The sequence below is a fragment of the Cynocephalus volans genome, chromosome 12, assembly GCF_027409185.1.
Source record: "Cynocephalus volans isolate mCynVol1 chromosome 12, mCynVol1.pri, whole genome shotgun sequence".
Classification (NCBI taxonomy): Eukaryota; Metazoa; Chordata; class Mammalia; order Dermoptera; family Cynocephalidae; genus Cynocephalus; species Cynocephalus volans.
Window position 1 is genome coordinate 86,609,395 of NC_084471.1, and position 27,150 is coordinate 86,636,544.

A 27,150-nucleotide genomic window follows, 5' to 3' on the forward strand; every position below is an offset into this window, starting at 1 on the left:
ATTTTTATTATTAATTTTTTTCCTGATTATAAACACAGTGCACGTCATTGTAGAAAATTTAGTAATAGAGGAAAGTGTACAAAGAAAATACACATCATCCATAATACAACCACCTGGATATAGAACTATTAGCATCTTACTGCATTTTTAAATGTATTTTATTTCCAGACAACTTTTAAATGCTTACATACCAATGTGTGTATGTTTTCTTTTTACAAAATTCAGATTGTACTGAAAAAAATGCAACCTGAATTTTTATTATATCACAAACATTCTCCCAAGTCATTAAATATTCTTGAAAACTCTGATTTTACTGGCTGTATCATATGTATTTACTATCATTTATTAATGATATCACATTACTGGATATTTAGATTGTTTTTCCAAGATTCATTAAAGAGTCTTGCACTTAAATGTTTGTGAAAATTTGTAATTATTTCACTAGTTAAATTTTTAGAATTAGAATTACTGGGTTAAAGGATAGTCATTTTAACGGTTCTGATACAGAAAGGTTGTAACAGTTTACATTCCCACCAAACTTATACTCATTCTCAGTATTATTATCTTGTTTAAATTAAAAGTGAATGTGGAAAAAAGGAAACTCTTGTACACTGTTGCTGGGAATGTAGATTGGTACAGCCATTATGGAAAACAGTATGGAGGTTTCTAAAGAAATTGCCATGTGACCCAGCAATCCCTCTTTGGGGCATATACCCAAAGGAATTGAAATCACCACCTGGTATAGATATCTGCATTCCCATCTTCCCAATAGCCAAGATATGAAAACAACTTAATGTCAACAGATGAATGGGTAAAGAAACCATGGTGTGTATATATACACAACAGAATATTATCAGCCATAAAAAGGAAGGAGATCTTGCCATTTGCCACAACATGGATGAACCTGCAAAACATTATGCTAAATGAAATAAGCCAGATGCAGAAAGAAAAAATTACATGATCTCTTTGGTACGTGGAATCTAAAAAAAAATTTAAATATACAGAGATAGAGAACAAAATAGTGGTTACCGGGGGTGTGGCAGGGGGTGGGGAATGGGGAAATTTAGGTCAGAGGACACAGAGTAGCCGATATATAGGATGAACAAGTCTAGAGATCTAATGGGCAGCATGAGGGCTATAAGAAATTGTACTGTATTTGAACAGATTTTAGCTGTTCTTTCCACAAAAACAAAAAAAATTGGATAACTACGTGGGATGATGGATATGTTAATTTGTTTCACTACAGTAACCTTTTTTAATATCAGTATGTATCCCATAATGTCATGTTGTATACCTTAAATATACACGATGAAATTTATTTTTTAAAAAACTGACAAGAATGAACAGAAAGACTCCATTAGTTACAAACATGTATATATCAGAATATATCAGACCATAAGCAATCTACCTTTCCTGAATAGATTGTAACTGGAATTTCTGTCATTATTTCTAGTAGAGTTTCACATTCAAAGATAGAATTTTTAAAAGCAACATTTTCCTTCTTTCCTGTTGTGTGTGTGTGTGAGTGTGTGTGTATTTGTCTACAATAAGCATCTGTAACTTTCATAATCAGGAAAACAAAGCCTCAGTTAAAAACACAAAGATAAGCCTTTAACTCAATAGTTCTACAGATAAAGTCTTGCTGAGTTAATATATCTATTTACACACATCATTCTGAGTAAAACATATAGAACACAATCAGAATACAGCTATGTGCCACATAAAGACACTTGGTCAATGACAGACTGCATATATGACAGATTATATGCCTATACCATATAACCTAGGTGTGCAGTAGGCTATATCATCTAAGTTAGTGTGAGTACACTCTGTGATGTTTGCAAAATGACAAAATTACCTAACAATACATTTCTCAGAACATATCTCCCCTCATTAGGCAATGAATGACTGTATTTGCTTTTCTTACATGTCCAATAGGATACAATGAGAGACAGAATTCTTGTGAGTTTATTTGTTTGTTTGTTTTTGTTCATTTAGATTAGTTTACCAAAAAGATTTTTAACAGAAAGGCAATAACATACCAACACTTATAAAGGCGCTGTTTTAGTGTTGCTTGATTCTCCTTGCTCAAAATGAAGGGGAAAATTACGTTTTTCCATTGAAAATGTTAAAAATCCCAACCCTCTCTTTTGACCCTACACTTGCTTGTATCTCTTCTTCCATCTGTCTCCTCCTGCATCCACCCAGACTTTTGAAAGCAGTCTATACCTGCTGGTGGTCGTCACTCCCTCATCTCCCATTTAGTCCACAGTGGCAGCTTGACTCGGACCCAACCATCCCATTAAAACATGGTTTACAAGAGTTACCAGTGACCTTCTGTTGAGAAATCTAGTGATTACATTTGTTCCTTATTTTAGTGCATCTTTCTGCTGAATGTAACGCTGTGGACCACTTCCTCCTTCTTGAAATTCTCGAACCTTGGCTTTGGAGACACCATCCATTCCTGATGCTCCTTAAACCTAGTTCTAACCATTTCTTCTTGGCCACCGTCCCAAGTTTCTCTTCCATTGCCCGTTCCATGAGGATTGATGCTCTCCCAGTTTTTATCCCTAGCTCTCTTCTCTTTTTGTTCTATGTGGTCTCCCTGGCAGATCTCATACTTTCATAACAGCTACTAAAGGTGGAGTCTCCCAAACCTATTGCTCCATCTGAGACTTCAGACACACGAATCTAACTGCTTCCTCAGAATATCTATTGGAACCTATCATCACGGACACTACAAGTTAACGTGTCCCAAATTTCCTTCTTCTTGACATACTTCATTCTCTGTTAATGGTGCCACTTAAGAACTCAAGCTAGAAACCTGACATCCTGCCTTGTCCCTCAAGCACATCTCTCATTGAATTATAGGCTGCAAAATGTCAAGGTACCTGTTGTTCAATACAAACATGCAATCATATTCCAAGAAACACTAGTCTGACAACGCAAAGTAATTGAAAAGCAACTTAAATCCTTTCAGGGTTCACTCGAGGAACACCAATTTAGGAGAATCCATATACAGTCAAACTTCTTGAAGTCTACTTTCCTGGTCTATCTTTACGAACTCACAGGCCTGATGCCTGACAACTTTTGTCCACTCTAACCTTTCCTTTTACTCTCTAAAGTTCCCCAAATTTTCCTGGCACTATTTCTGCTTGGAGACTCATCTTCTCCTTCTCTGCCTCCTTCTCACTTTATCTTTATTGCACAGATTAACCTCATTGCTCTGGCTGTCTTGACCTTGTTTCTGCTGTGTCACTTAACTAGATTCTACATGCAAAAAAGTCCTTGCTAAGAAAACAAGGTGAAAGGGAGAAGATCATTTAATTTATAATTTAATATCTTTTCTTCTTTCCTTTTATCCATTTCACTTAATCATCCCACGTCCTAAATATCTCTTGAATCCAGATAAGTCTGAGACTGATTTTACCAACAGAATAAAGGATACATGATTCTGTGCTCATTTTTGACCCAACTTTTAAGAGGGCTGGCAACTTCTAATTCTCCCTTCTTGGAATCCAGCTTCCAAGCTATGAGGAAGCCCAAGCAACCACGGAAGATCCATGTGCAGGAAAACCCTCACCCTTGGCCAACAGCTGGAGCACCCACCAGAATTCTGTACCAACTTGCTGTCATGTGAATGAGCCATCTTGAAAGTGGGTCCCCCATTCTCTGGCAGCACTTGAACAACCCAGATGACACCAAATGGAACAGAGCTGAACTGTATCCACCAAGTCCCAACCAAATTCAAAATCATAAACAAATAAATGATTGTTATTGTTTTAAGCCATGAAGTTTTAAATTGGTTTGTTTTACAGAATTATATAAAACAAATGGTGTGGTTCTGCTGGCTAAAATCAGAGTTCTCTGATTGTGATTTTCCTCCTTTATTGATCATATTGCGGTCTCTCACTTAGCTTCTCGTACTCCGATATTCTCTTCTTCAATGTTTGATAAATGCCTGGATGATTTGTCAACATTGTGGAAAAATACACATATTTTCTGAATATGGTTTCTCAGTTTTCAATAGTACAATAACCATTTTTCATTAAGAAGATATACTTTTTCAAAGACTTGCTCAAAAATACCAGGTTGCTCTATGGTGCAATAAGCAGGAATTTATCAGAGAGAAATATAAAGGCATGTGAGAGCTCATACACCTCTGACCACCCTATATCATTCAGGTTGGGTGGAAATTGGCTGTGTTTTCTAATTCGGTGAATGGACTCCTTTATAAAAGATAATCTGCCTAATGTATCCAGCTGTATCAAAGCTAGGAGTGCCAACCATCTTATTTTCATCTTGTTGAAGCACTCCAGCATACAAAGCTCTAAAAGCTGATAAGATATTACATGCTATAAGGCCCTGCTAGGATAAAAACATCCTTCTATTCAGAATTGCTTTTAAAATTCTGACCTAAATAAAAAAAATCCTCAGCAATAGTGAGTAATTCAACATCTTGTCATGCCCAGTAATCTATATAAGCCCTTGGATCTATTTACCGTTGTTTCTGACATTTCCACTTTTGCCTTTTTAAAATATGCTATGGGTGTACTTGCAAATATAAGCCAAATGGGGGGGGGAAGCTCAATTAAGATTACATTGCATAAAAGTGAGTGTGCTGGAATTCAAGCTGTGTGATATTAAACAGATTAACTACTATGGGCTGTTGATGAGGTCATAAGCCTAAAATAATTTGACGGAGCTAAACCAGACTAGCAAAAACAGACTTCTGAACTGGCACATAGCACAAAAGGTAGTTCTCCTTATGCCCAAATATAGATGCTGACTCATGCAGTCTGGGTTAAACATCTGCGGAACAGAGTGATATCATCCCAAGAGGCAGGATGACATCATTGTGCAAATGTTTCTCATCTGTCTGGGTTGGGGGATTAGACCTTTTTAGCTCCTATTTCTCATGATTTCCATCAGTTGCTCTTAAACACTACCCTCCTTGAGAGAGGCAACAGCCCCTGCCTATCTTTATAAACATTTTTCCATGTCTGACACATTATCTGGTTTCCACCCTGTTCATTCTGCTGAAATTGGTCTGAAATAGCCACTAAAAATGGTCTAGTTGCTTAATCCAATAGATTTCTTTTTGGCTTTCTTCTGAAACTGGGTACTGTGGTTGACACTGTCAATCAATTCCTCTTCCTTATCCCTGCCTTTTTTAATCTCTTTAGGCTTTTCTCATGACTCTCTTAATTCTGAAGATCACATCTTACGAGGCTCCTTTATTTATTTCTCTTTCACAACTCGCCATTAGCTGTACTCCAGAACTACCATTCTAGCCCTCTTCTCTGTCCTCAGCCTCTTGGCCAGCATAACTCCCCATGTCCCCTTTCTCACGCACTGCTGCTGCAGTGACTTTCCCCCAAACTATACCTGATCAGGTCAGTGCTCCATCTAAGAACCTTCAGTTTTCACTGTTGCTTTCAAGACAGGGCCCACACAATCTTAGCAGACTGTTAAATACTTCATAACCTGGTCCTAGCAAATCTTTTGAGCCTCATTTCCCACCACCGAGCTTCTGTGCCTCTGCTCATCTCTTTACTCTCTACCTCCTACAAAAATCTTGCAAATCCTTCAAGATCCAATTCAAATGTCACTTCTGCAAAATCTTTCTTAGCACCTTCCTCCGTGCTGCCCTGGTAGAATGAGTGGCCTCCTCACAGTTTCCACATTTTTGTCTATACTAGGAGTGTAGCACTTCCCACATTTTATTGCTGTCTGTTCTGCACTTATCGGTTCCCTTAGATGGTGACTTCTTGAGAGCAGTGACATTACCTTCTTTGTCTTATTACTTAGACAACCCAGCACAGTGCCTGGTAGATAATTATGTCCTCAATAAATGTTTCTCAATTGAACTGAAACTATTTTTCAAAGATAGTCTTCTAATCATGTCCAGTTGCTTCACTACGAGAAAGAGGGAGAGAGAGAGAAAAAACAAACAACCACTGTCATCATCTCATTTTATCTTAGTCAGTATTTAGGCTTTTATGGCAAAGCTCTTTTCCACTCTCTATACATAATTAAACTGTGGGCAAAAAAAAAGATAAAAGGTGTTCCATGTTTTTTTGATGCATAATCAACTCCTAGGTCAGCTAGATTCCAGTGCAGAGTCATCAGAAAGAGTCAGACTGTATAACCTACTCTGCAGGAATAAAGGGCCTACTCAATTAGGATGAGTAAGTTCTTCTATGACACCAGGCTATCATTTAGTAAATTTCTTCTTCTAAGAGACTAAATAGGGATTGGATATATGTTATAACAGATGCACATAAACTCTAATTTTATTCAGCAAAATAAATGGTTACTTAAAACTAAGCCTGAAACAACTCAAATGTATCATGTAGCCAAGCCAGACAGAAATAAGCCTCCTTACAGTGGTTGGGAAGCACACCGTTTTTCTGCTTTCCACTTTTCTCAGCCAAGATCCACTTTGCCAGTGATCTCTATACAGGAATATGGAGTTCTTTAGCTCAGGACTCTAGAAAGGCAACAGAAAACTCTACTGTGAATGACTGAATCTCCACTGTTTAATGAGTGCATACCATTTACGGTTATATTTCTATAAAAATAATGGATAACATATATTGAGCAATAGCATGTACACTCATATGTCAAGCACTGGCTGTATACCTTATATGGATTATCTCATTTCCTCATGATAAGCCTATGAGGTTGAAACTATTATTATCTCCATTTCATAGATGAGAAAACTGAAGGTCAGAAGGTCAAGTGACTCCCTAATGTCACAGAGCTACCAAGCAGCATGCTGTGAGTCAAAGGCTGACAACCATAAGCAATGTGCCTCAGGAAGTGTAGCCAGTCGGGTCTTACTGGAAGACTATGTTTCCTTTTGAAGTGGAAAAGGGAACATGAAAGGGAGAGATGCCAAGAAACTCAAATGACACCAATGTTTTCTGCTCAAACCTCAGCTGATACCCATGTGTGGATAAGAGGAAGCTGTGCTCAAGGTCCTGTAGGTCCTTCACAGAGGGTGCAGCTGCACCTTAGCAGAGCCAAGGCTCCCTTTGCCTGGGTCTCTCCTCCACCTTCCTGGGGAGCTCTGCAGCTCAGAGCCTGGGGGACAGGTACAGTACATGATTGTCAGGCACCGCCAGAGAATTTCTTTATTTATAGGGACATTTCTTTTGTAAGCTGACATTTCTCTTTTACTTTTTCTAGTGTCTACTGGAAAAATGCTCCCATACTGCTTTTGAACAGAATGAGCCAAAACATTAATTATTTATCTAACTTATTCTATTCTTAACTGAAATCTTGAAAACCGTGCTGTACCTTTTTACTTCCAAGATAGGCTATTGGCAAATATTTCTTTTCAACTCCCAGTTCTATTCTCCTGGCATGCCCAATCCACTCCTGAGATAGGTGGCTTCTTATATTGTGTCTCCAAGAGTAAATAAATAAATAAATAAATCACTTACAGGCTATCATTTAAAATAGAATTTCAATAATTCTTACGTGTGAAAATGAATGCATCCTATTAGCTAAAATTGTATTGAAAAACAACAGATGGATTATTAACAATCATTAACATGAAGGTATGGCAAAATGCAAAACATTTGACACACACTATATTGCTAAGGGCGTGGGAGAACAGACGTTCTCTTATATTGCTGGTAGGAGTAACAACTGATAAACCTTTTCATAGAGAGCAATTTGGCGACAGCTATTGAAATTACAAATGCCTTTATAGATGATTCATAAGTGATTCATTGTGACTCTTATGTTGTTATTTTGTAACAACATAAGATTGCAGTCTAAATATCTATCAATAAGGTCCACACAGTGCCATCTGAGAAAAGAAAAGGACATCATTAAAAAGCCAAAGGGAGCAGTCTAGATTATGTGTTTTCTCTCTCAAAAAAGAAGACTTATGTCTTTTGCCTAAATAACTAAAATTAAACACATTAGCTTTCTACATGGAAGCCTAACAGCTTCTTGAAACTATTTTTGGTTTTATCTTTTTATTTTTATTTTTTAAAATTATTTATTTATTTATTTTTACATTCTAAGATGCTGTTGTAAAGCAGTGGGAGAGGGAGGGGGAGGGAAGAGGGGAGGGGCTGGCCCATGGCTGGCTCCTTCGCTGGCCTCGTTGGGGGCAAGGGGGCTGAGGGGTGTTGGGGGGCCCACTCCAACTCGGGGGCATGGGGGTTACTAGAAGCAGCACAGTCGTTGCCAGGCTGAATGCAGACAACAGGGGGGTGTGACTGAGGCCCTCAGCCCTACCCCCACCCTGGCTTGGGAGCCCAGTGGCCTTCTGGTCCTTCTAGGTTTTATACGTGTTCTTTGGTGGTGTTACACCTTTACTGGTTATTATCAGAACTTTGTCTTTTTTTGTGTCTTCTTTCAGTTCTGTGTTGGATTATTAGCTACCCCCACCACTTAAACTTTGTACCAGAACTGATTTGTTGACCTTTGCTTACTTCTAAAGTGGGGGGATTTCCTTTGGGAACCAGCACTTGAGCTCTGTGGTTGAGCTAAATTGCTGCTTTGCTGCTGATTCCCTGGGGAGGCTTTTTGTGCAGCTCAGGTTTTAATGGTTGACTTTGTAAGGTACTTTCAGGTCTTGTGAGGTCTGGTACACCTGGGTTGTATAGAAACTCTAGTCTGGACCTAAGTCTTTTCAGCAAGCTGCACCCCCTGCAGTTCTACATTTCTGACCAGTCTACATAGAGTGGGCCTGTGCTGACTAGGGGGCAGATCAGCTGTCCTTGCCGTGCCCCAGTGTTCTCCCAGTGGGCCCGTCACCCCCACCACCCATGCTGCAAACACTTCCCATGGGATGGGCCTTGTGCCAGTCCCTTGCAATGACTCACCGGCCTCTGAGTGGCTCCTTATTCCAGTTGTCTGTGGCCCCTAGCTCCAGTGTGGGTCCATGGGAACCCTGTCAGTGGTCTTGCTGGTCTGGAGGCCACCAAGGCCCTCTTCTCTCCTGCAGTCTCCATGCAGCTTCATCCGAAGGGCACAGCTGCAGCTTTTGCTGGCTCCTGCTCCATGCGCTCAGCAGCTCCAGCCTTGAAGTGGCTGGGGCTTGAAACAGTTGGACTGGTCCCTTCTTTCTGTCATAGTGATTTCTTCCACATTCATGAACTCCACAGGTCTCTCCTTCTCTTTCCCTGGGCTCTAGCAGCCCCAGATTGGCAGTCTTTGCTTTTTAATAGTTGTAAATTGGTTGATTGTGGGAGAGAGTGACACTATTCTGCCATCTTGATTCTCCACCTCAAACCTTTTTTTTTAACTTAGAGCTTTAAAGTATCTGTAAAAATACTCACGTTCCCATTTCTGGAAAAATTATATTATTAAAAATTATTTGACCCGAATTTGTCAGAATTTCCTAATGTAGCAAATAGAAAATTAAATACAATTTTCTTCTTCAACTTTTTTCTTTTTCTTTCATTTGTTTTTTTTATTCTGCAACTGACTTTGACAGTGAATAAGACATGTTTTATCAGCCCCCCCCCCCGAGAAAGAAGATAGAAAAAGCTTTATTGGTGATACGGAATATCAGAATACTGTGTGTGTGTATGTGTGTGTGTGTGTGTGTGTGTGTGTGTGTGTGAGTGTGTGTACACAATAGTGTGTTTGGAAATATGCAACAACCAGCTCCCAAGTGTAGTTTCATGAGCGTTGGTTGACAAGTAAAATGAACATGAAACAATTAACAGACATTCTGGAACTTCATCGGTGCATCAATGATGTGCGAAACTTCTTTGCTGAATCAGATAATAATTTCAAATACTGGAAGAATTTGAAACAATTGCCTCAATTGTTTGTTCTATTCACAATGACAAGCTTTTACTTTAATTTGTATTAATAACATTTTTACCATCATTTTCATAAATTAAGACAATCAACAAACAAAAGATTGTCTGGATTTGTACCATTTACTGATTTCTGTGGTGGAAACACTTCCACAATAGCAATTTCAAGATACTGAAGTGTCATCACTGAATCCAGAGTTGGGAAGAGATGCACATACCCATATGCACATCATTATATAGTGTTTCTGCCATATAGATACAGTGTGTACATAGATACAGTAGGTACAAACAATCTCAAGAGCACAGATAATAGTAAAATGTAGTAAAATAATCAGGAAATGATGAAATTTTAGTATGTGTTACCTTTTGTATAACTTATTTATTTGTACATGTAATTTTTAATAGTGGCTATGTTTAATAATCAGCTCACAAAATTGCTATAAATTAAACAATTGGCTCTCATGAGTTGGTATGAGCTGGCGCCAGCATACTACTGTATATATAGTTAGACAGGCTCTCAGCAGGAAACAGGAAGCATATTTAGACAAACATCTTAAGAAAATTCAATGAAGAAACTATTTACAAAGGTGTGAGCAAGGTTAAGGAAACACAAAGAGATACTGGCAAGTCTATGAATACACAAGAAGCTATTGAATTGTACACTTTGGGTAAATTGTATGGTAAATGAATTACATCTCCATCAAGCTGCTTGGGAGAAAGAGAGAGAGACAGACAGAGACAGAGACAAAGACAGAGAGAGAGAGAGAGAGATATTGATACTGGGGCCCCCAGGGACTAGCTGTGGCTGGGAGCCATTAACATCCCCATGCTTTATGAGGCAAGAGGAGGAACGTTGCTGCCCGATCCCCGAGAGACATGAAGACCCAGAGGAGAGACTACACATGAAGATCTGTACTTATAGAGGGACTCAGCCATGGCCCCAATTACAGCTCTAAAACAGAGGACGTGGGGGTGGGGGGATAGCCCAAACTTTCTTCTTTGCTGCCCTTCAATCTCCTGTTGATGTCTCTCATTGGCCAAACTAAATGAGATGACAAAGGCACTTGGATGATATGTTTATAAAGGTCAGCTCCCTAAGGCACAGAACAGATCCATAAGGTGTGGATAATAAACACGAGGGCAAAGTGTTTGTTAATACAGTATATGTATAGAATCTCTCCAGAAGAAACACAAGAGACCTGATAATGCTGGTTGGCTCCAGGGAAGGAGAAAGACGGGAGGGCATAGACTTTTCACGCTACAACATGTTGTACCTTTTGAATTTTGAACCATGTGACTATATCACCTATTTCAAAAAATAAATAACATTTAAATTTAGAAAATGAAAATAAACCAAAAGATGAGAAAGTTTGTGATAGTCATTAAGGCTGTTCATGAATACCCTGGTTCTTTTCTCCTTCTGAGCACACAGTAGGATTGTAGTTCTCAAAACTGTTGAGGTTGGATGTGGCCACGTGTTTTATTCAACAAATGAAACATGAGCAGAACTAATGGGCGTCACATTCAGGCAGAAGCTTTAAGAGCCAGTGCACATATTGCCGTTTTCCCTTTTTCCTGCCTCACGGATTACGGAAGTGTCTATCCAAATGCAGCCCCTGTTAGCCAGAGTCTCTGACCTAGGAGTAGACACGCTCCCTTCTACCAGCACTACACTACATCGGACACGTAGCGTGAGTGAGAATTAACCTTTGTCGTTTTCAATTACTGAAAGTATGAGAGTGTGTGTTACCACAGTGTGCACTGGCCCACCCTCACTGATATAAGATTGAACTAGATGACTCCTGATATTATTTCCAAATCCAAAATATGTGATTTTTAATATTTATGTTTATCCTCTTGTATTAAAAACAATCCACATATTTGCACCCACGGAAATATTATTGATTTCAGTGACAGTATAACTATTGATCTATAAATATTAATAATAAGGTAAATTTGACAGCTTATACCAGAATTTCAAAAATACATACCTTTTAATCAAGCAATTCTACTCATAGGAATTAATTTTAAGGAAATAATTAATAATAATCCCTACATTTTACTGAACAGTTCTTATGGACCAGGCACTATTTTAAGTGCATTGTACTTAAATTAACTTAGAATGCATACATGAAATCAATAATATTTCTGTGGCTGCAAATACGTCATTATGTGGCACATGACTGTACCTAGATTTTCATTTGATGTTAATTAGAATACTGTGAGGTCCAAGTTTTATTTTATTTTTCTTTTAGAGGAAGAGCAATTGTAGAAAAGGCCATGTGGAAGCCCTAAAACTACCCACCTTCCCATCCACCCAAGATATTAAATAAAAACCATATGACATCTCAGAGGGGCATGGCAGAGATGAGAGCCATCCTCAAAGACCTGAAGGATGCAGGGGTGGTAGTTTCCATGTAGTTATCATTCTGGCATCTACAAAACCCAGATGGGGATGACTGTGCACTGCTTGAGTTTAACGAAGAAGTAGCCCCAGTCGCAGCTGCTGGGCTGGATGTGGTTGAGAAGGTTAACACAGCCTCAAGTACGTACTGTGCAGTTATTGATCTGGTGAACATATTCTTTTCCATACCAATCAAAAAGCAGTTTGCATTCACGTGAAACAACACAGTATATATCCACAAGATTGCCCCAGGACTATGTAAATTTTCCCACTTTCTGTCATAGGGACATTCCACAAAAATTACATTGGTTTACTATTTTGAGGATACATGTTAATGAGCAAGATGTGGCATGTTCTGTAGATGCCTTGGTAAGGCATACATAATCCAGAGGGTGAGAAATGAACCCTGCGAAGACCCAGAGGACTGCCAGATCAGGGCAGGACACGCACAGATGTCCCCTTCAAAGTAAAGGGGAGATTGCTGCATCTTTCGCTTCCTACCTGTAAGAAAGAAGCATGCCACTTGCTAGGCTCCATTAGGTGTTGCTTGCAGAATATTCCACACTGGTGTACACTACTTCAACCCATTTATAAGTTGACTTGCAAGTCTGCTAACTTTGGAGTGAAGTCCAGAGCCAGAAAGGGCTCTGCAGCAGGTTCAGCCTTGCTGCTGGGGATGTACAACCCAGCAGATGCCATGGTAGCAGGGTTATTTGTAGAGGGAAAAGATACTGTGTGAGTTCTGTGGTAAGTCCCAACAGGAGGATTGCAGTGCAGACCCCCAGGGTTCTCAAAGCAATGCTCTGCCATCTGCTACGGGGAACTACACATCATTCAAAATGCAGCTTCTGGTAGGCACCGATATAGACTGAGTACTTCATCATGGACATTGAGTGATCATGTGGCCAGAATATCTGACCATGAGCTGGATGATTTCAAAGCCCCAAGTCACAGCATTAGGTGGGCCCAGCAACAATCTGCTGCAACAGAGAAGCAGTACAAGTGATATTGGGCTTGAGCAGCTGCACAAGGCATAAATAAGCTGCATGAAAGGTGGCCCAGACCCTGGGATCCCTCTGCTGTTGGACTCACTGACATCTCCTCCTCGGCATACATCTATGGCTTCATGGTGATTTCCCTATGACCAGTTAAAAGCGGAAAAAAACCCACGCTTGATGGGTCAGCTTGGTGAAGTTGTACGAGTTGATAAAAGACTGCTGCTTACAACATTCCCATTGAGGGGTGACCTTGAAAACAGTGGCATGGACAAAGACAGCAGTGGAGGCAAATCCTCCCAATGGGAAGGCCACTTTTTTTTTTAATCCATTAAATTGCCCTTGCATACATTTACATATTAACTTTAAAATGTGTATTATCTTCATCCACAAGATTTATATAGGTTTAGAATACTATTTGTATTAAGTATTTAAATGATCTGGATTTAAATTACACCATCAGCAAGAGAAAACATTAAGCATTTAGCTGTTATTATCAACAGTATTAATAGGAGAAAGTAGAAGGGGAAGACTTCCAAGACCATGTAGAAAACTTGCATAAGAAGCAACAGGCTCTTTGTGAATTCTCTTGTCTCAGCAAGGGGAGATTTGGTAAGCCTTAGCAAAACAATAAAAAGGTAAATTGAAATAGCAGAAGAACAACAGTGTTTCAGACACAGACAAATGTGACTTTGAGTCAAGTCTCTGCCACTTATACAGCGTATGATTTTGGAAAGTTATTAACCTCTCTGAACTTCAGTTTCTTCCTTTGTAAAATGAGGTTGATGATACCTTAACTAGGTTCTTGACAGGCCTGCCAAGTACAGTTGTGCAACCCGTAAACTGCACAAAAGTACCTAAAGGAGGAGGTGAGAAGGAGCTGACATCTCATTTGGGCTCAGATCACTGGGCAGCATCTATCATGCAGAAGTACCTATTTCTAATTTGCACAAGGTCCCATTAGGTTACCTTAGGCCTGGCTGTTGTAAGGATTTAATAGAGATCACATATGGAAAACACCTAGTAAGTACTAATAACTAGTAGTTGTATCCTGTTGTCTCCAAGTCTGTCAGTTACTGAAAGCCTGAGCTGCAAACAGAAGTCAGAACCCAAGCCCTGCATGTAAAGATGGTAACAACAGCAAGGAAAGATCTCTGACAGAATCTGCTTGCCCCAGTCAACTGTAAACGACGCAAGGGCAGGGACCCGTCTTAATCACCTCTGGGTGACCCTGGCACTTGGTAGACAATAAATGTTTGCTGAACCAGTGAATGAATGAATAAATGAATAAAAGGTTCATTTTCCTTTTTTTTTTTTTTTTTTAATAAAGTAACAGTGATAAAAGTATCTTTTAAAACACTTGCTTGGATGCCTTCCCAAGCGTCTTCACATATGTTGGTTTCGGTTTGCCAGTTCTCAGATTGAGTTTACTGTCAGTTTTGAGGCCACTCACAGGACAAATCTAGGTTGGTGTTCAGGTTATGCCGCTTCAGCTGTCTTAAATTTATAAAGAGGATCCTCAGGTAGTGAAACTAAGCAATAGCAACCCCACAGACTCTCCAAGCTCGGCTCTTTGTCAGGTCTGCCACGTAAACAAACTATGTGTTCCACTGAAGCCCAGCGGAAGTGAAACTAAACCACCCATTCATGTTGTGTTGATCAAACTTGTCTGACTTATTCAGAGTTTTTCAGCTGACAGCCTGTTGTCTCTTCACTTTCTTTTAGATTATACAGAATGAATCTGGCCTTCAAATTAAGTTTGCTGAACCATCTGATGGGTGAGCACGGTGACAGACCTGGCACGAAGTGCCTGTGGAGCTGAGTTTCTGTGGTAGAAGCACCCTCTGCCCTATTCAGACGGCTCCTCTTCTCAGGGTGCAGTGGGGACTCAGACCACACCGTGGCACTGTTAGCAGCACAGTGACATTCCAGAACCATCTCCCTAGGTGATAGAAGGGATGTAGCTGAGGTATAACGGAAACCAGGTCTTCCCCGAAACAAAACTTTCAATGGGATCCAACAAAATAATCTTTTCAGTTCAACACATTTAATTTTCCCGTAGTTGCCTTTGATTTAGTATCATTGATCTGCACTAGCTCTAAAATATGATATAATGTGATAAAATTCGATATGCCTGTTGGTCATTTATTCTTGAATTCCTCTCTGCCTCCTAGTTCAGTACTGACTGGGCTTATTAACTTGTCAGAATTAAATTTTACATGTTGCACTGATAATTTTACACAGCATTGAGCACTCCAGGCCCTGTAAGTGTAACAGCAAAAAGGAACTGTAGCGAGATCCCCCACCAAAGAACACCTCGCTGAGGATAAGAAGGGCCCTTTGTGCTTCCCCAGAACAACTTATCCCTCCTGTTAAATGTGCCCACCATGCAACCCCAGAGGCTTCTGCAGAGTCCTGTCCTTGGAGTGTTTCTTTAGCTCCTCCTAGAGTGTTTTGCCATAACAGTGGGCCAGGACTGTCGCTGGTTTTAATGGCCTGTTTTGAGGCTGCTTTTAGGATAGACTGCTTTTAAATTAATCTTTATGTTCACCAACTTTGATGGAAAACAAGCAGTATCATATTGTTTCTCTATGAGAACAGGATTTTTTAGGATTAAATATATTAAAGCCCAATTGAGGCAAATATTTAAGAGAGCACATCACTGTAAATGCAGTTTAAAAATCTCTTCTCATGAAGCGAACTGTACCAACTGAATTTACTTCACAGCAAAATGCTGAAAGGAAGGAGAAAAATTTTACATTCCACATAATAATTATGTTTTGGAAACTGCATTATGAAATCACAAAAGATTTGAATAGAGGGTGGTACCGATTTCTTCAGATAAGGTTTTCCATTTTTCATTCTAACAAAATAATGCCTGGCAGTCTATTCCTGATCTATGGATGTGAGAAATGCCCTCACCTGTCCAATGCCAAAGGATGGACACAGAGACATGAGGTACAGCGAAGCGAGACTTTACTGGCAGTCTGGCAAGATCGGGTGTCTGAAGGGCAGGCACGCCCGAAACAGTTACATCAGGCAATTTATTCCCTAGTGCCAAGTCCCTCCCTCCACTTCCTCATTGGCTGAGTACTGTGGGGTAAACAATCTTCCCAAACGACACCTAAGATTTATTACCCCCTTGCAAGGAATTCCTTTGTCTGGGGGCTCAGGACAAGCCTGTAAAAAAGGCCCACTAAAGCCCTGTGAAGGGAGAAACATCAGGGAATGAAGAAAACAATGGGGGCTAGCAACTAATTACCATCTCCAGGAGAGCCTTCTCTGTGCAGGAACCCTCTGGGAAAATGAGGAAAACAAAAGGGGCTAGAAACTAATTACCATCTCCATAAAACACCCTCAGATAAGTCATTTCTGAAAATGAATCACTTAGATTATCTTTTTACAATGGAGAAGTTCTAGCTCCCTTTAATTTAAAAATCCTTCCAAATGCTCACCAAATTCTCTTTCAGGGATACCCCCATGCTGCCCAATTAACACCACAAGCCCCATTTCTCAGATTACCCAGAAAACAGCAACAGAATGAGGCCATGGAACAGAACAGTTAAGAGCATGGCCCAATGCAAGACTACTCTACTACTCACTACCTATACTAGTGAAACAATGGGCAAGTTGCTTAGAATAGTGTCTGGAAGGTAGTAAGTACAGTACTACACAAGTGATGCTAAATAAAATTTTATCTAAATCTAATCCTGACTTATTTGTTCTCTCCAAAGTCAGAAATATTTATATAACATAAACCCAGCAGAAAAAATGTGGAATATACTATAAACCATATGTACTTCACAGGGCCTGGTTTTCCAAAGCCTTGCAGTTTCAGATATTGACCTTGTGGAGGACTGGAAATTTCCCTCAGGGTATAAGTCTCTGTTGCAAGATAAGGATTGTGGCACAGCAGGTTGCTGGCTCAAAGACAGACTAGCTACTGATTGTTATGTAAAGATACTGAGAAACTGCTATATGAAGGAATGTTTGCTAAGATTAAGCTTGTGTTGACAAGACCACTTAATTGCCTTACTGGAATGTCATCTGGCTTGTTTCACTGAAAGTTACCAGCCTATACTGTTAAACTAAAACCCCACCTTTGTTCTCTTCCTGTAACTTCCTGGTCTGGAAAATAAATGCAGGAAGAGAACCCCAATTCGGTGTTAATTTCCCAAGGAAGGGATGCCTCTCACTTGAGTGTCTCAAAGGGAGATTAACCACTTCAGGGCCTCTCACTGCTCAGTAGAGACGGGCTTTGAGTAATCCTTTGCGTCTCCATCACCCAGGGGAAGTGGGGTGACAAATTCGTGGGGGGCAAAGCAATGCAAAGCAACAAAAAAATTATTAGTCATTTTGAATGCCTTTTATATAAGTAACATCTCTGATAAACATCTTTATTATGGATTATAAACAAACTAAATGTCCAACAATAAACAAATTGTTAAAATATCAAGATAAAATTTAAATTTTTAAAAATGAAATATAAATTTATTTTCATTTAAATGAAAAAATGCAAATAAAAAAACAGATTCCATAAACTATGTATAATAATTCCATTTTTTTATTGAAACAATTGGTACTATGTAAGAAGGCAAAAAAAAAGTCTGAACAGATAGACACCAAAATGTTTGCAGTGGTTATTTTTAGGTGAAAAAATGATAGGTGGTTTTTATTTTCTTCTTTGTTTAAAGTCTGGATCTTCTAAGTTATCTCCAAGAATATTCATACTAAAGATTCAACTAAAAGTTATCAATAAAAATAGTTTTATGGTTGTGAAAATTTATTTTCTCTCCATGGGAATCTTTAAAGAAAATTAAGAAATATATTGAATTTCTGTAATTAAATATAATCACAGGGCTGACTGGTTAGCTCACTTGGGAGAGTGTGGTACTGATAACACCAAGGTCAAGGATTTGGATCCCCGTACAGGCCAGCAGCCAAAAAATATATAAAGAGAGAAAGAAAGAATATCATCACAATTTTCATAAACCTCAAATTTTAGCAAGGAGGAGATTTTTAACCCATTGCCTTGGACACTAAAAGGTATTCTAAACAACCTCGCATTTATCAGCGTGAATATTTTAATCATTTCTTCTCACTTTTATCATACATTAGTTGTGGAAAACTAGTTTAACATTGGTTTATTGCATGTAGCCAACCAAACTTGTATTTTTATTGTACGTACTTATGAGGTACAACATGATATTTTGATACATGTATATATTGTGTAATGATCAAATCAGAGTAATCAAAATAGCTAGAAGAGAGGTTTTTGAATGTTCTCCTCACAAAGAAATGATAAATATTTTACATAACCAAACTTTTCAAACAATTCTTTACAGAGTGAGCTGGGGGGCTGCGATCAGTTCACAGAGCCCCGGCCCCTGGGGTCCTACCCAACGAGTGGTGGCGCTTGTTCTGAGGAAAAACCTGCCAGCCTCATGTGGGAATGTTTCTATTCATTCCACGAGCAGTTATTGAGCACTTACTACATGCCAGGCCCTGGGTTCAGAGATAAGAATCAGAACAGCCTTTGTGTCCTGTGCCTTGTGTGTGTAGGGGCGGTGGGAAGAGCCCTGGGTGCATGCAGAACGTGACCTTCAAGCAGAATCTGCAAGAAGGAGTAGGAATTTGCCAGAAGGAGAAAAGAGGAGAGGATAGGCCAGACACTCAGGCTCCAGACACACTGATGAGAGTAGCCCCTACTCTCCCAAAAAGATCAGAAACGTAGGATTGGGAGCCCAGAGGCAAAAAATTAAAATTAACAGAGGTATGTTGTAAGTGCTCAGAGAGGGGGTGGACAGGGAGCCAGGGAGGCAGGAGGCCTGGAGGGAGTCAGGCCAGGTGTGCCGGGGAGGTCACATGAGTTTTGTCCAGAACAAGCAGTTCAGAAGGGACAATAAAAGAGTGCAAAACTCTGGGGTGAGAGACAGCCCTGGGTATGCAACAGTGAAGCTTCCCTAAAATGTGTGGAGGCCTGAGACCCCAGTGCGTTTGCTCACCCTGCACCTTGACCCCAGATGCCTTCTTTATACCCAGAGGTTCATGCACAGGTCCTCTCTGCCATTTGCACCATGGCTGACTTGTCACCTCTCCCAGCAACTCTCCATGGACCCTCACCAAGTCCCATAATTGTTTACTCGTTCTTTACCATCCTGTGACTGTAGCTTGTGCATGAGTCTTGTCATCTCTGCCAGTTCCTACATGCCCTGAGGGAATGTCTGTCTGATAAACCAGAATCACCCACGGCACCTAGCACAATGTTTTGCATTTAGTTTATACTCCATAAAAGTGCATTTAATGACTCATTACACTAAATTTGAGAACTGAGGTAGATATTCTGTGAATAAAATAATTTTTAAGTAAGTTTCAACTAGCAAATAACAGAAGAGTTTTATGGGTTTATTTATGAAGCAATATAGGTGACTACTTAAATCAGATAAATCTTCCAAGAGCCAGAAAGAGAAGTTATATATACTGTCTTACCGTTCCCAACACTGGGGAGATTTTACTAGGTCACTTGTGATTATTGCCGTTCTTCAAGTGTGACTTGTTTCTCCTCAAGCCAAGTTGCTGGTTTCTTCCAGTCTCACCTTTGTGGTTCTTCCTTCAATCTCCTGTGAAAGTGTTTAACGGATTCTAGAGTAAAACCCTAGGAAAAGTGCCAACTGCTGCTGTTTTTCCTGCCTTTTTTTTTTTTTTTAACCACAGTGGGGATTAAATTTCCTCTCTCGTGCTGAGCCATAAATCTAAAAATCACAATGAATCAGCACTTTAGGAAACTGATAAACTGATAGATTTAAAATGTACAGATTTGAGAGAAGTCAGTTGATTTTTATTCCCCCACAGAACTGAGAAACCAATTTCTGCCTCTCAGTGAACCAACTCTTAACCCATTAATTTACACATTTTTTTACTTCTTTTTAAAATTATTTTTTATTGGAACATAGTCGATTGTACATATCTGTGGGGTACAGCATTGAATATCAATATCTCTGTGCAATATATGATATTCAAATCAGGATAATTAGTATATTCTCCATTATACAATGTAATCGATTTTTATGGCCCTTTACCAATTCTTCCCTTTCCCCCTCCTCTTCCCCCTTTCCCACCCCCGGCAACCTCAGTTCTCTTCTCTCCTTTTGAAAGTTCAACATATTATTGTGATTTTTGTATCTTTCTTTCTTTTTTTTTAAATTTTTTATTTTTTTTTAGCTCCCACTTATGAGTGAGGACATACAGTATTTCTCTTTCTGTTTCTGGTTTATTTCACTTAACATCATCTTCTCAAAGTTCACCCATGTTACTGCAAATGACAGTATTTCATTCTTTTTTATGACAGAGTAGTATTCCATTGTATAAACATACCACATTTTACTTATCCAGTCATCCGACAATGGACATTTAGGATGGTTCCAACTCATGGCTATTGTAAATACAGCTGCAATAAGCATGGGAGTGCACCTATCTCTTCGACATGATGATTTCCATTCCTTTGGGTATATACCGTGTAGTGGAATTGCTGGATTGTATGGTAGTTCTATCTGCAGTTGTTTGAGAACCTCCACACCGTTTTCCATAATGGCTGCACCAATTTACAGTCCCACCAACAGTGTAGGAGGGTTCCTCTTTCTCTGCATCCTCACCAGCATTTGTCTTTTTGATAAAGGCCAGTCTAACTGGGGTGAGATGATATCTCAATGTAGTTTTGAATTTACATATTTTTAAAAGCATTAGATATATCTATTTCAACCTTGCAAAATCTGTGCAGCCATCCTCTCTAGCTATCTTACTTCTCGGATTTAGAAAAAAATGCTCTGAAACTTAGATGACCCAGTTTTTCAGAGTGAATAAAATTTTTCTTCACCCACAGTGGAAATATTACAGTATTTTTTTTTTCAAAATTATAAGACAGTGGGAAAAGGAGTATTCTTTTTCTATTAGAAATATTGGATAAAAGGTATAAAAGATGTCAAAAATTTTACTTAGAAAATCTACCAACCAAGAATCTATGAAGAAAGCCCAGAAAACAATGAGGTAAAAAAAAAAAAAAAAAAAAAAAAAAGCAAAGTCTCTTTCTCTTGTAATTTAATTTCTCTATTTAATGAAAGGTTCAGTGTGGCTTTCTAGTCCAAATCTTACACTATGAAGACATTTTGTTTTTTTTGGGTTTTTTTTTTTGTGACCGGTAAGGGGATCGCAACCCTTGGCTTGGTGTCGCGCACACGCTCAGCCAGTGAGCGCACCGGCCGATCCGAACGTGCGGCAGAAGCGCCCGCTGCGCTCCCAAGCGCTGCACTCTCCCGAGTGCACCACGGGGCCAGCCCCACTATGAAGACATTTTATTAACCAGTGATACTAGGTTAGGAAACATTTCCTAAAAAAGTCAGGCTGGAGCTATAGCCTAAGACTTACCCTCCTTTCATCAGAACATTGTGGTAAGCCAAACAAACATTTTGTTCTGTTCTGAAGGTGAGCAGAACAAAATTTCATCTTGACCCATTTTTTCAACTAAAAGTGTTTTTTCTCATCTGATAGGAAATGCTTGTCATTTCCCTTATCTAAGCATTATGCATTTTAGAGGTTGTTTTGATTTTTTTTTTTTTCCTGGCTGTTTCCATGAATTATCTAAGTGAGAAATGAGAATAGAAAAAAATTCCCAGTATTCTTTCACCATTTTGCTTCTCTGTCAAATGAATTACCTTTTGAAATATTTTCTGTATAAAAAAGATGTTTCATGATTCTTATTTGCAAATCTATTCCATAATATTGCTGTTAGAGATTCACAATTTATTCTTTTGACTCCCTTTGGAAATGTGTGACTGTATACGAATTACTTCTCACCTATATTTCATTAAATAGATCACATTAGACAATTTTTATTTTTACTTGTTGCTTTATTACCTATTTTTAAATATTATAAGTAATATCAGAATTTTCCCAAAATTCCAAATATATTTCATTTGGTTGTTTTTAATCTCCTGTTTCTATTTTTTAAAAGTTTTTTTTTTTTTAAGAATATTTTTGTTTTGGTTTGGTTTGGGGCAGCTGGCCAGTATGGGGATCCAAACCCTTGACCGCGGTGTTATCGGCACCAAAAAAGTTTATTCTTATTACAAAGTAAATACTTGTGTAATACAGAAAATAAGACTTTTAGTAGTAAAGTAAAATAAATTGTACCAATTCTAAGCCAAAATTAACCACTATTAATATTTTGGTTTATACCTACAATATATCTATATTTATGTATAATTTGCTGTCTTCTCAGAATTTTCATGAGGTGGTTGAGTAAGCAAAAATGACAGCACTTTTCTTTCCCCAACTATAATTAATAGTCAATTTCCATGATTTTTGTTGAATATCAAATTATGTAAACATTTATTAAGTAGCTATTGTGTGCCTGTTACAAAAATGGCATGATTCCTTGCTAAAGCTGTCACATAAATAGTACTGCCACCAGGTTTTTTTTTTTTTTTAATAGAGATTTGTCTTATTTCAGTTATTTCACTCTAAATTTCTCTTTATCTTTATTTTAAATTCTACTAGCTTTTCCCTTTATCTCAGAAATTTCATCTTTTTGCTATCAACACAACATCTGTCTACAGAAATCATCAGGAATCTGTCATTCTAGCTAACCTTCCTATTTTTTGTGTCATCAACAAATTTGAAAATAATTTCCTCAAAGCCCTCATTTAAATCAGTAATTAAAACGTTGAATATTTTGTAGGATTTGGCAAGCCTGGTTAAAAGACAAGAGATAAGAGCAAAGTGGCTCACTAACACAACTCCAGAGAAGACAACAGAGGGAAAAATAGGAGACAGATGGAAGCAGCAGAGACTTACTCTGGATGCATTGCTGGAAGTCCAGCATATGAGGAAGCGGGGAGCTGAACCTACACTGCTTATCAAAAGCAGTACCCATGGCGAGAAACGGTGGAAGAATGGGGAACCGAATTCAAACAAATCTGTACAAATATTTGTTGGTATGCAAGGGAGGGCCATATAGGAAACTCCAAAACATTGCATGTTGATGCCATGTAAGTTTGTCTGAAACATTGCAGTAAAAATACATGCTTTTTACCGCCAGTTAAAAGATGGGAGGAAGATTTGATTGCTGATGTTTGGATCAGTACGTGTACTAGCCCAGATGGCATCTCTGTGCAAATTAGAAAAAGCTGACTCTTCCTCCAGGCTGACACAGCCCCACACAGGACATACCGCTTGGCAAGAAGAGCACAGTTTGGACTGCTGCCCTCGCTCACCCCGGTAGCCAGGTGTCCCTGTGCACTGATCACAGTGTGGTTTGCTGGAACTCTACAAATCCCATTTCATCTTTGCCAGCGGGCTCCCTAGGAAGCTCTGAGAGTAGAGGATGCTAGAGGAAGACCGAAGGGCCGCAGGAGGAAGAAGGGACCTGCTCCTTCCAGTGAGCTACCTGTTTGCTTGTGGGTCCTTGCCAGTGGCTTCTCATTAACACTTCTCCACCATTGCAGCAGTTGGATCCAGTTTGCAGTTTTCCCAATACTTGCAGAACTAGCTGCATTGTACCCCCCCCCACACCAGCGCCAGACCCCTCCTCGGAGGTGGTCCCAGCTGCAAGAAGCGCCTCCTCCAAATTCAAAGACACCAGCCCCAGCCGAGCAGCACCGTCTTCTCAGACGTCTGAGTTTCAGCTCCACACTCCCTCCTCTAAGTTTTTGTTTTAATAATTCCAATCTCTTACCTTTATTCCCTCAACCCTAGAGGTTGACAGTTTCCTGCAGTTGCTACCTCTGTGATATCATAGATTTCTCTTTTTAGTTTTTTGGTTACCACCTTGACAATTTTATACAAGCTGACAATTCTTTATATTAAATTATCTTTATTCAAGTAACTTTGCGTAGTTTCCATCTCTTGACTGGATGGAATCTGACTGTTACAAAGAGGAAGATGAATTAGAGCAATAAAGCATCGTAATCTGCATACATTATTTTTTTCGGGCATTACATGCTTGGACTGTCCTAATATCAAAACTGCTCGATAAGGGGAAACAATAAGAGTCCATCAGACTCTTGAGTCGGACAGTATTGCCAGAATTAAGGCTGTGATACACCAAAGAACTAGCTGGCTTAGTTGGCAAACACTTCTCAGGGACTCCTGGTAGGATAATAATATACCCAGCCTACATCTTTCCAAGGGGGATATATTACTCAGAAATAGGTTATTCTGTGGTAACTACTAGCCCTTTGATTAGCAATGACTTACAACAATAAATCTTTATCTCTCTTGGTGGTTTTATGGCAGCTGAGGATCCGTTACAGCTCTGTTCCATTGCTCTTCTCCAAATGCCTTCTTTACTTGGGGACCTACGCTGAAGGTCTTGCCCCTATCCTCATCTCTTGGCAGAAGAAAAGAGCTAAGAGTGGAATCATGCAAGGGCTCCTATGGCTTCTGCTTGGAGGAGGCAAAAGTCACCTCCACTTGCATTCCATTAGTAAAAGCAAATCACAGAGCCAAACCTGCTATCAATGGAGCAGTTTGGGTAAAGGGTGAACAAAATCTCTTCCCTGATGAATATGAGTTTGACCTTTAGTTAACTTTCTAGCCCTGTTCCCTGGAACCAGATTAGAGTACTATGTTAACAATATTACTCAGAAACACTGCTTATAATAAAAATGATCTCTGATTGGAAATTGCATCTAGACTGGGAGAAACTGTAAATGCACTATAAATATTTGATGGAGACTATGTAGCTTTTAGCTTCCCTGAGTTTGGTGGTTGTTTTAACTGGGCATGTCCGTTTTGGTGATTCCAGAAGCTATGCCTCTGAAGTTGGTACAGGAGATATTGGCTCCTGTGGAGAATGAGACTCTAAGCCAGGGTGGTTTCTGCACCTGCCTCATAGGGATTGCATCTTCTTGCATTTTGAACTGTCCCTAGGCAGCTGTGTGGTTTGATGTCCCACAACAGAGGAACACCTGATGCTTTTCTGCTTGCAAATTGTGGTCCCTTCCCTGTGTTCTGAGTGAATCTGATGCCAAACTGGTCTATGGCAGTTTTGTGAGGCTAAATACTGAGTTGACCCTCAGAATAGATTCAATGCCATGGTGGGCACTGTAGGCAGAAATGCACATTCTCCCCCAGGGCAGCACTAAGGATGTATGTTCCTCTTACCAAGAGAGGAACAAATAATTAGGAGCAATAATAAAATCTACATGGGGAATTCTCCTATAAGACTGTGGTACCTTTCAGCAGACAAGATTGATAAAGAACTACTGATCAACAGCAAAAACGGGAAGAGAACTAGGTTTGCAGCACAGAGACTTCAGTTAGAAGCATGGCTCTGCTGCTTACTGCTCATAACTTGGGTGAGGTGTCTACCCCTCTGAGCATGATAACTCTCATTTGTACATTTATTATTTTCAGCCCTTTTTACTAAAAGAAAAAACTGGAACTCAGTTAAACAAAGAAGTGGATTTACTTGCTCATGAATCAAAAAGGGTAGGGATGGAGGTGCAATCTAATGAGACTGAGACTCCAGGACTCTCTCTTTGCCCTGTCTCCAATTTTTTTCAGCCTATTGGCTTCATTCTATCCTACTCCAGGCAGAATTTCTCCACATGACAGGGCTGCCAGCTCGCACTCTTACAATGAGCACATATAATTCTTTTCTTGTTAATGATTTCATTTAAGAATGTAACTGCATACTCTCTTGTTATCTTACCAGTCTTTATGGAACTGCACTACCTGATTTAGGCTAATTGTTCTCCCATTTACAAATTGAAGACAATCTTTGCTGAAGAAGCTGGGAAGAAAGTATAAACTGAGAAAACCGATAATCATAAAGTTCTGCATATGGTTGCTCATCTGGTCCATGAGTTCTGCCTTCCTCTAACATATCACCCTTCCCCTAACATATCACCCTTCCCAGGATGCTGGCCTGTGTCCTTCATTTGTTCTTGTTCAGGTCATGGCTAAAGGTCTTCCCATTTTTATTAAGAATCTTCACAAACTTAAGCTTATTTTGGACTTTAACTTTGTCTTAGATTGGGTTTCCTAAAAACAGTCTCTGAGATGAGAAGTTTCATGCAGAAGGTTCATTAGAGAGTGATCTTAGGAGATATGCCTGTAAGTGAGGAAGGCAGGACTGGACAGAGGGAGAAGTGGTTGTAACTGAGGCCCCAGCTGATCCCACAGATGTTCTGGAGTTGGATTGGTTCTTTGGAGTTATCCAGATTGGGGCAAGGGGCAGTGATTTTTAAATTCCTGCATCAGCCACACCTGGGAGTGGCTGTAACCTCGGATCAGGGCAGTAGCCAGCAGCCGAGGGCAATTTCAAGCGAGGGATGTATCTGTCAGCCAATGTTCTCAGTGCTTGGGAATGAGTACATTGGCCCTAAAGATGGGATATAGCGGAGACCATATTACCCACATTCTTCTTACAGACATATTTATTTTGGGACACATTTCCTTCTTTTCTTTCTGCTACTCATTGTTCTATAGCAGGGCCAATTATAGAGCATGTTGTTACAGCCATCCCAGTCTCCTTACATATTTCTTCTTCTTCTTTGGGATCATTCACATTTATACAGTCAGATATCACTTTATAATTTTCCCTTTTTTCTATGACATATGATGTTTCTCTGTATCTTTATAAATCTGCTTTTCTCAACCTATACATTCTGTTAGAATGCAATGATTTCACAGTGACTTTCTCCCACATAACTAATCTTTTCTTTCTTGTTAGAAATTTAGTTTCCCTTTTAGCTTTCTCTACGTTCTCGCAAACAACAGAAAATAAATCTGGTTCAGTTAAGGAGAACAATAATTTTTGGAGTGGTTAAATGCTGCACAATAGGCAAGAAGGCTGAAAAAACAGACTTGGGCAGGAACCTAGAGAGACAAAGCACAGCCACAATCCTGCCCAAAGAGCCATTTGCATAGGATGTGCCACTGCCCTGATCCTACTGAA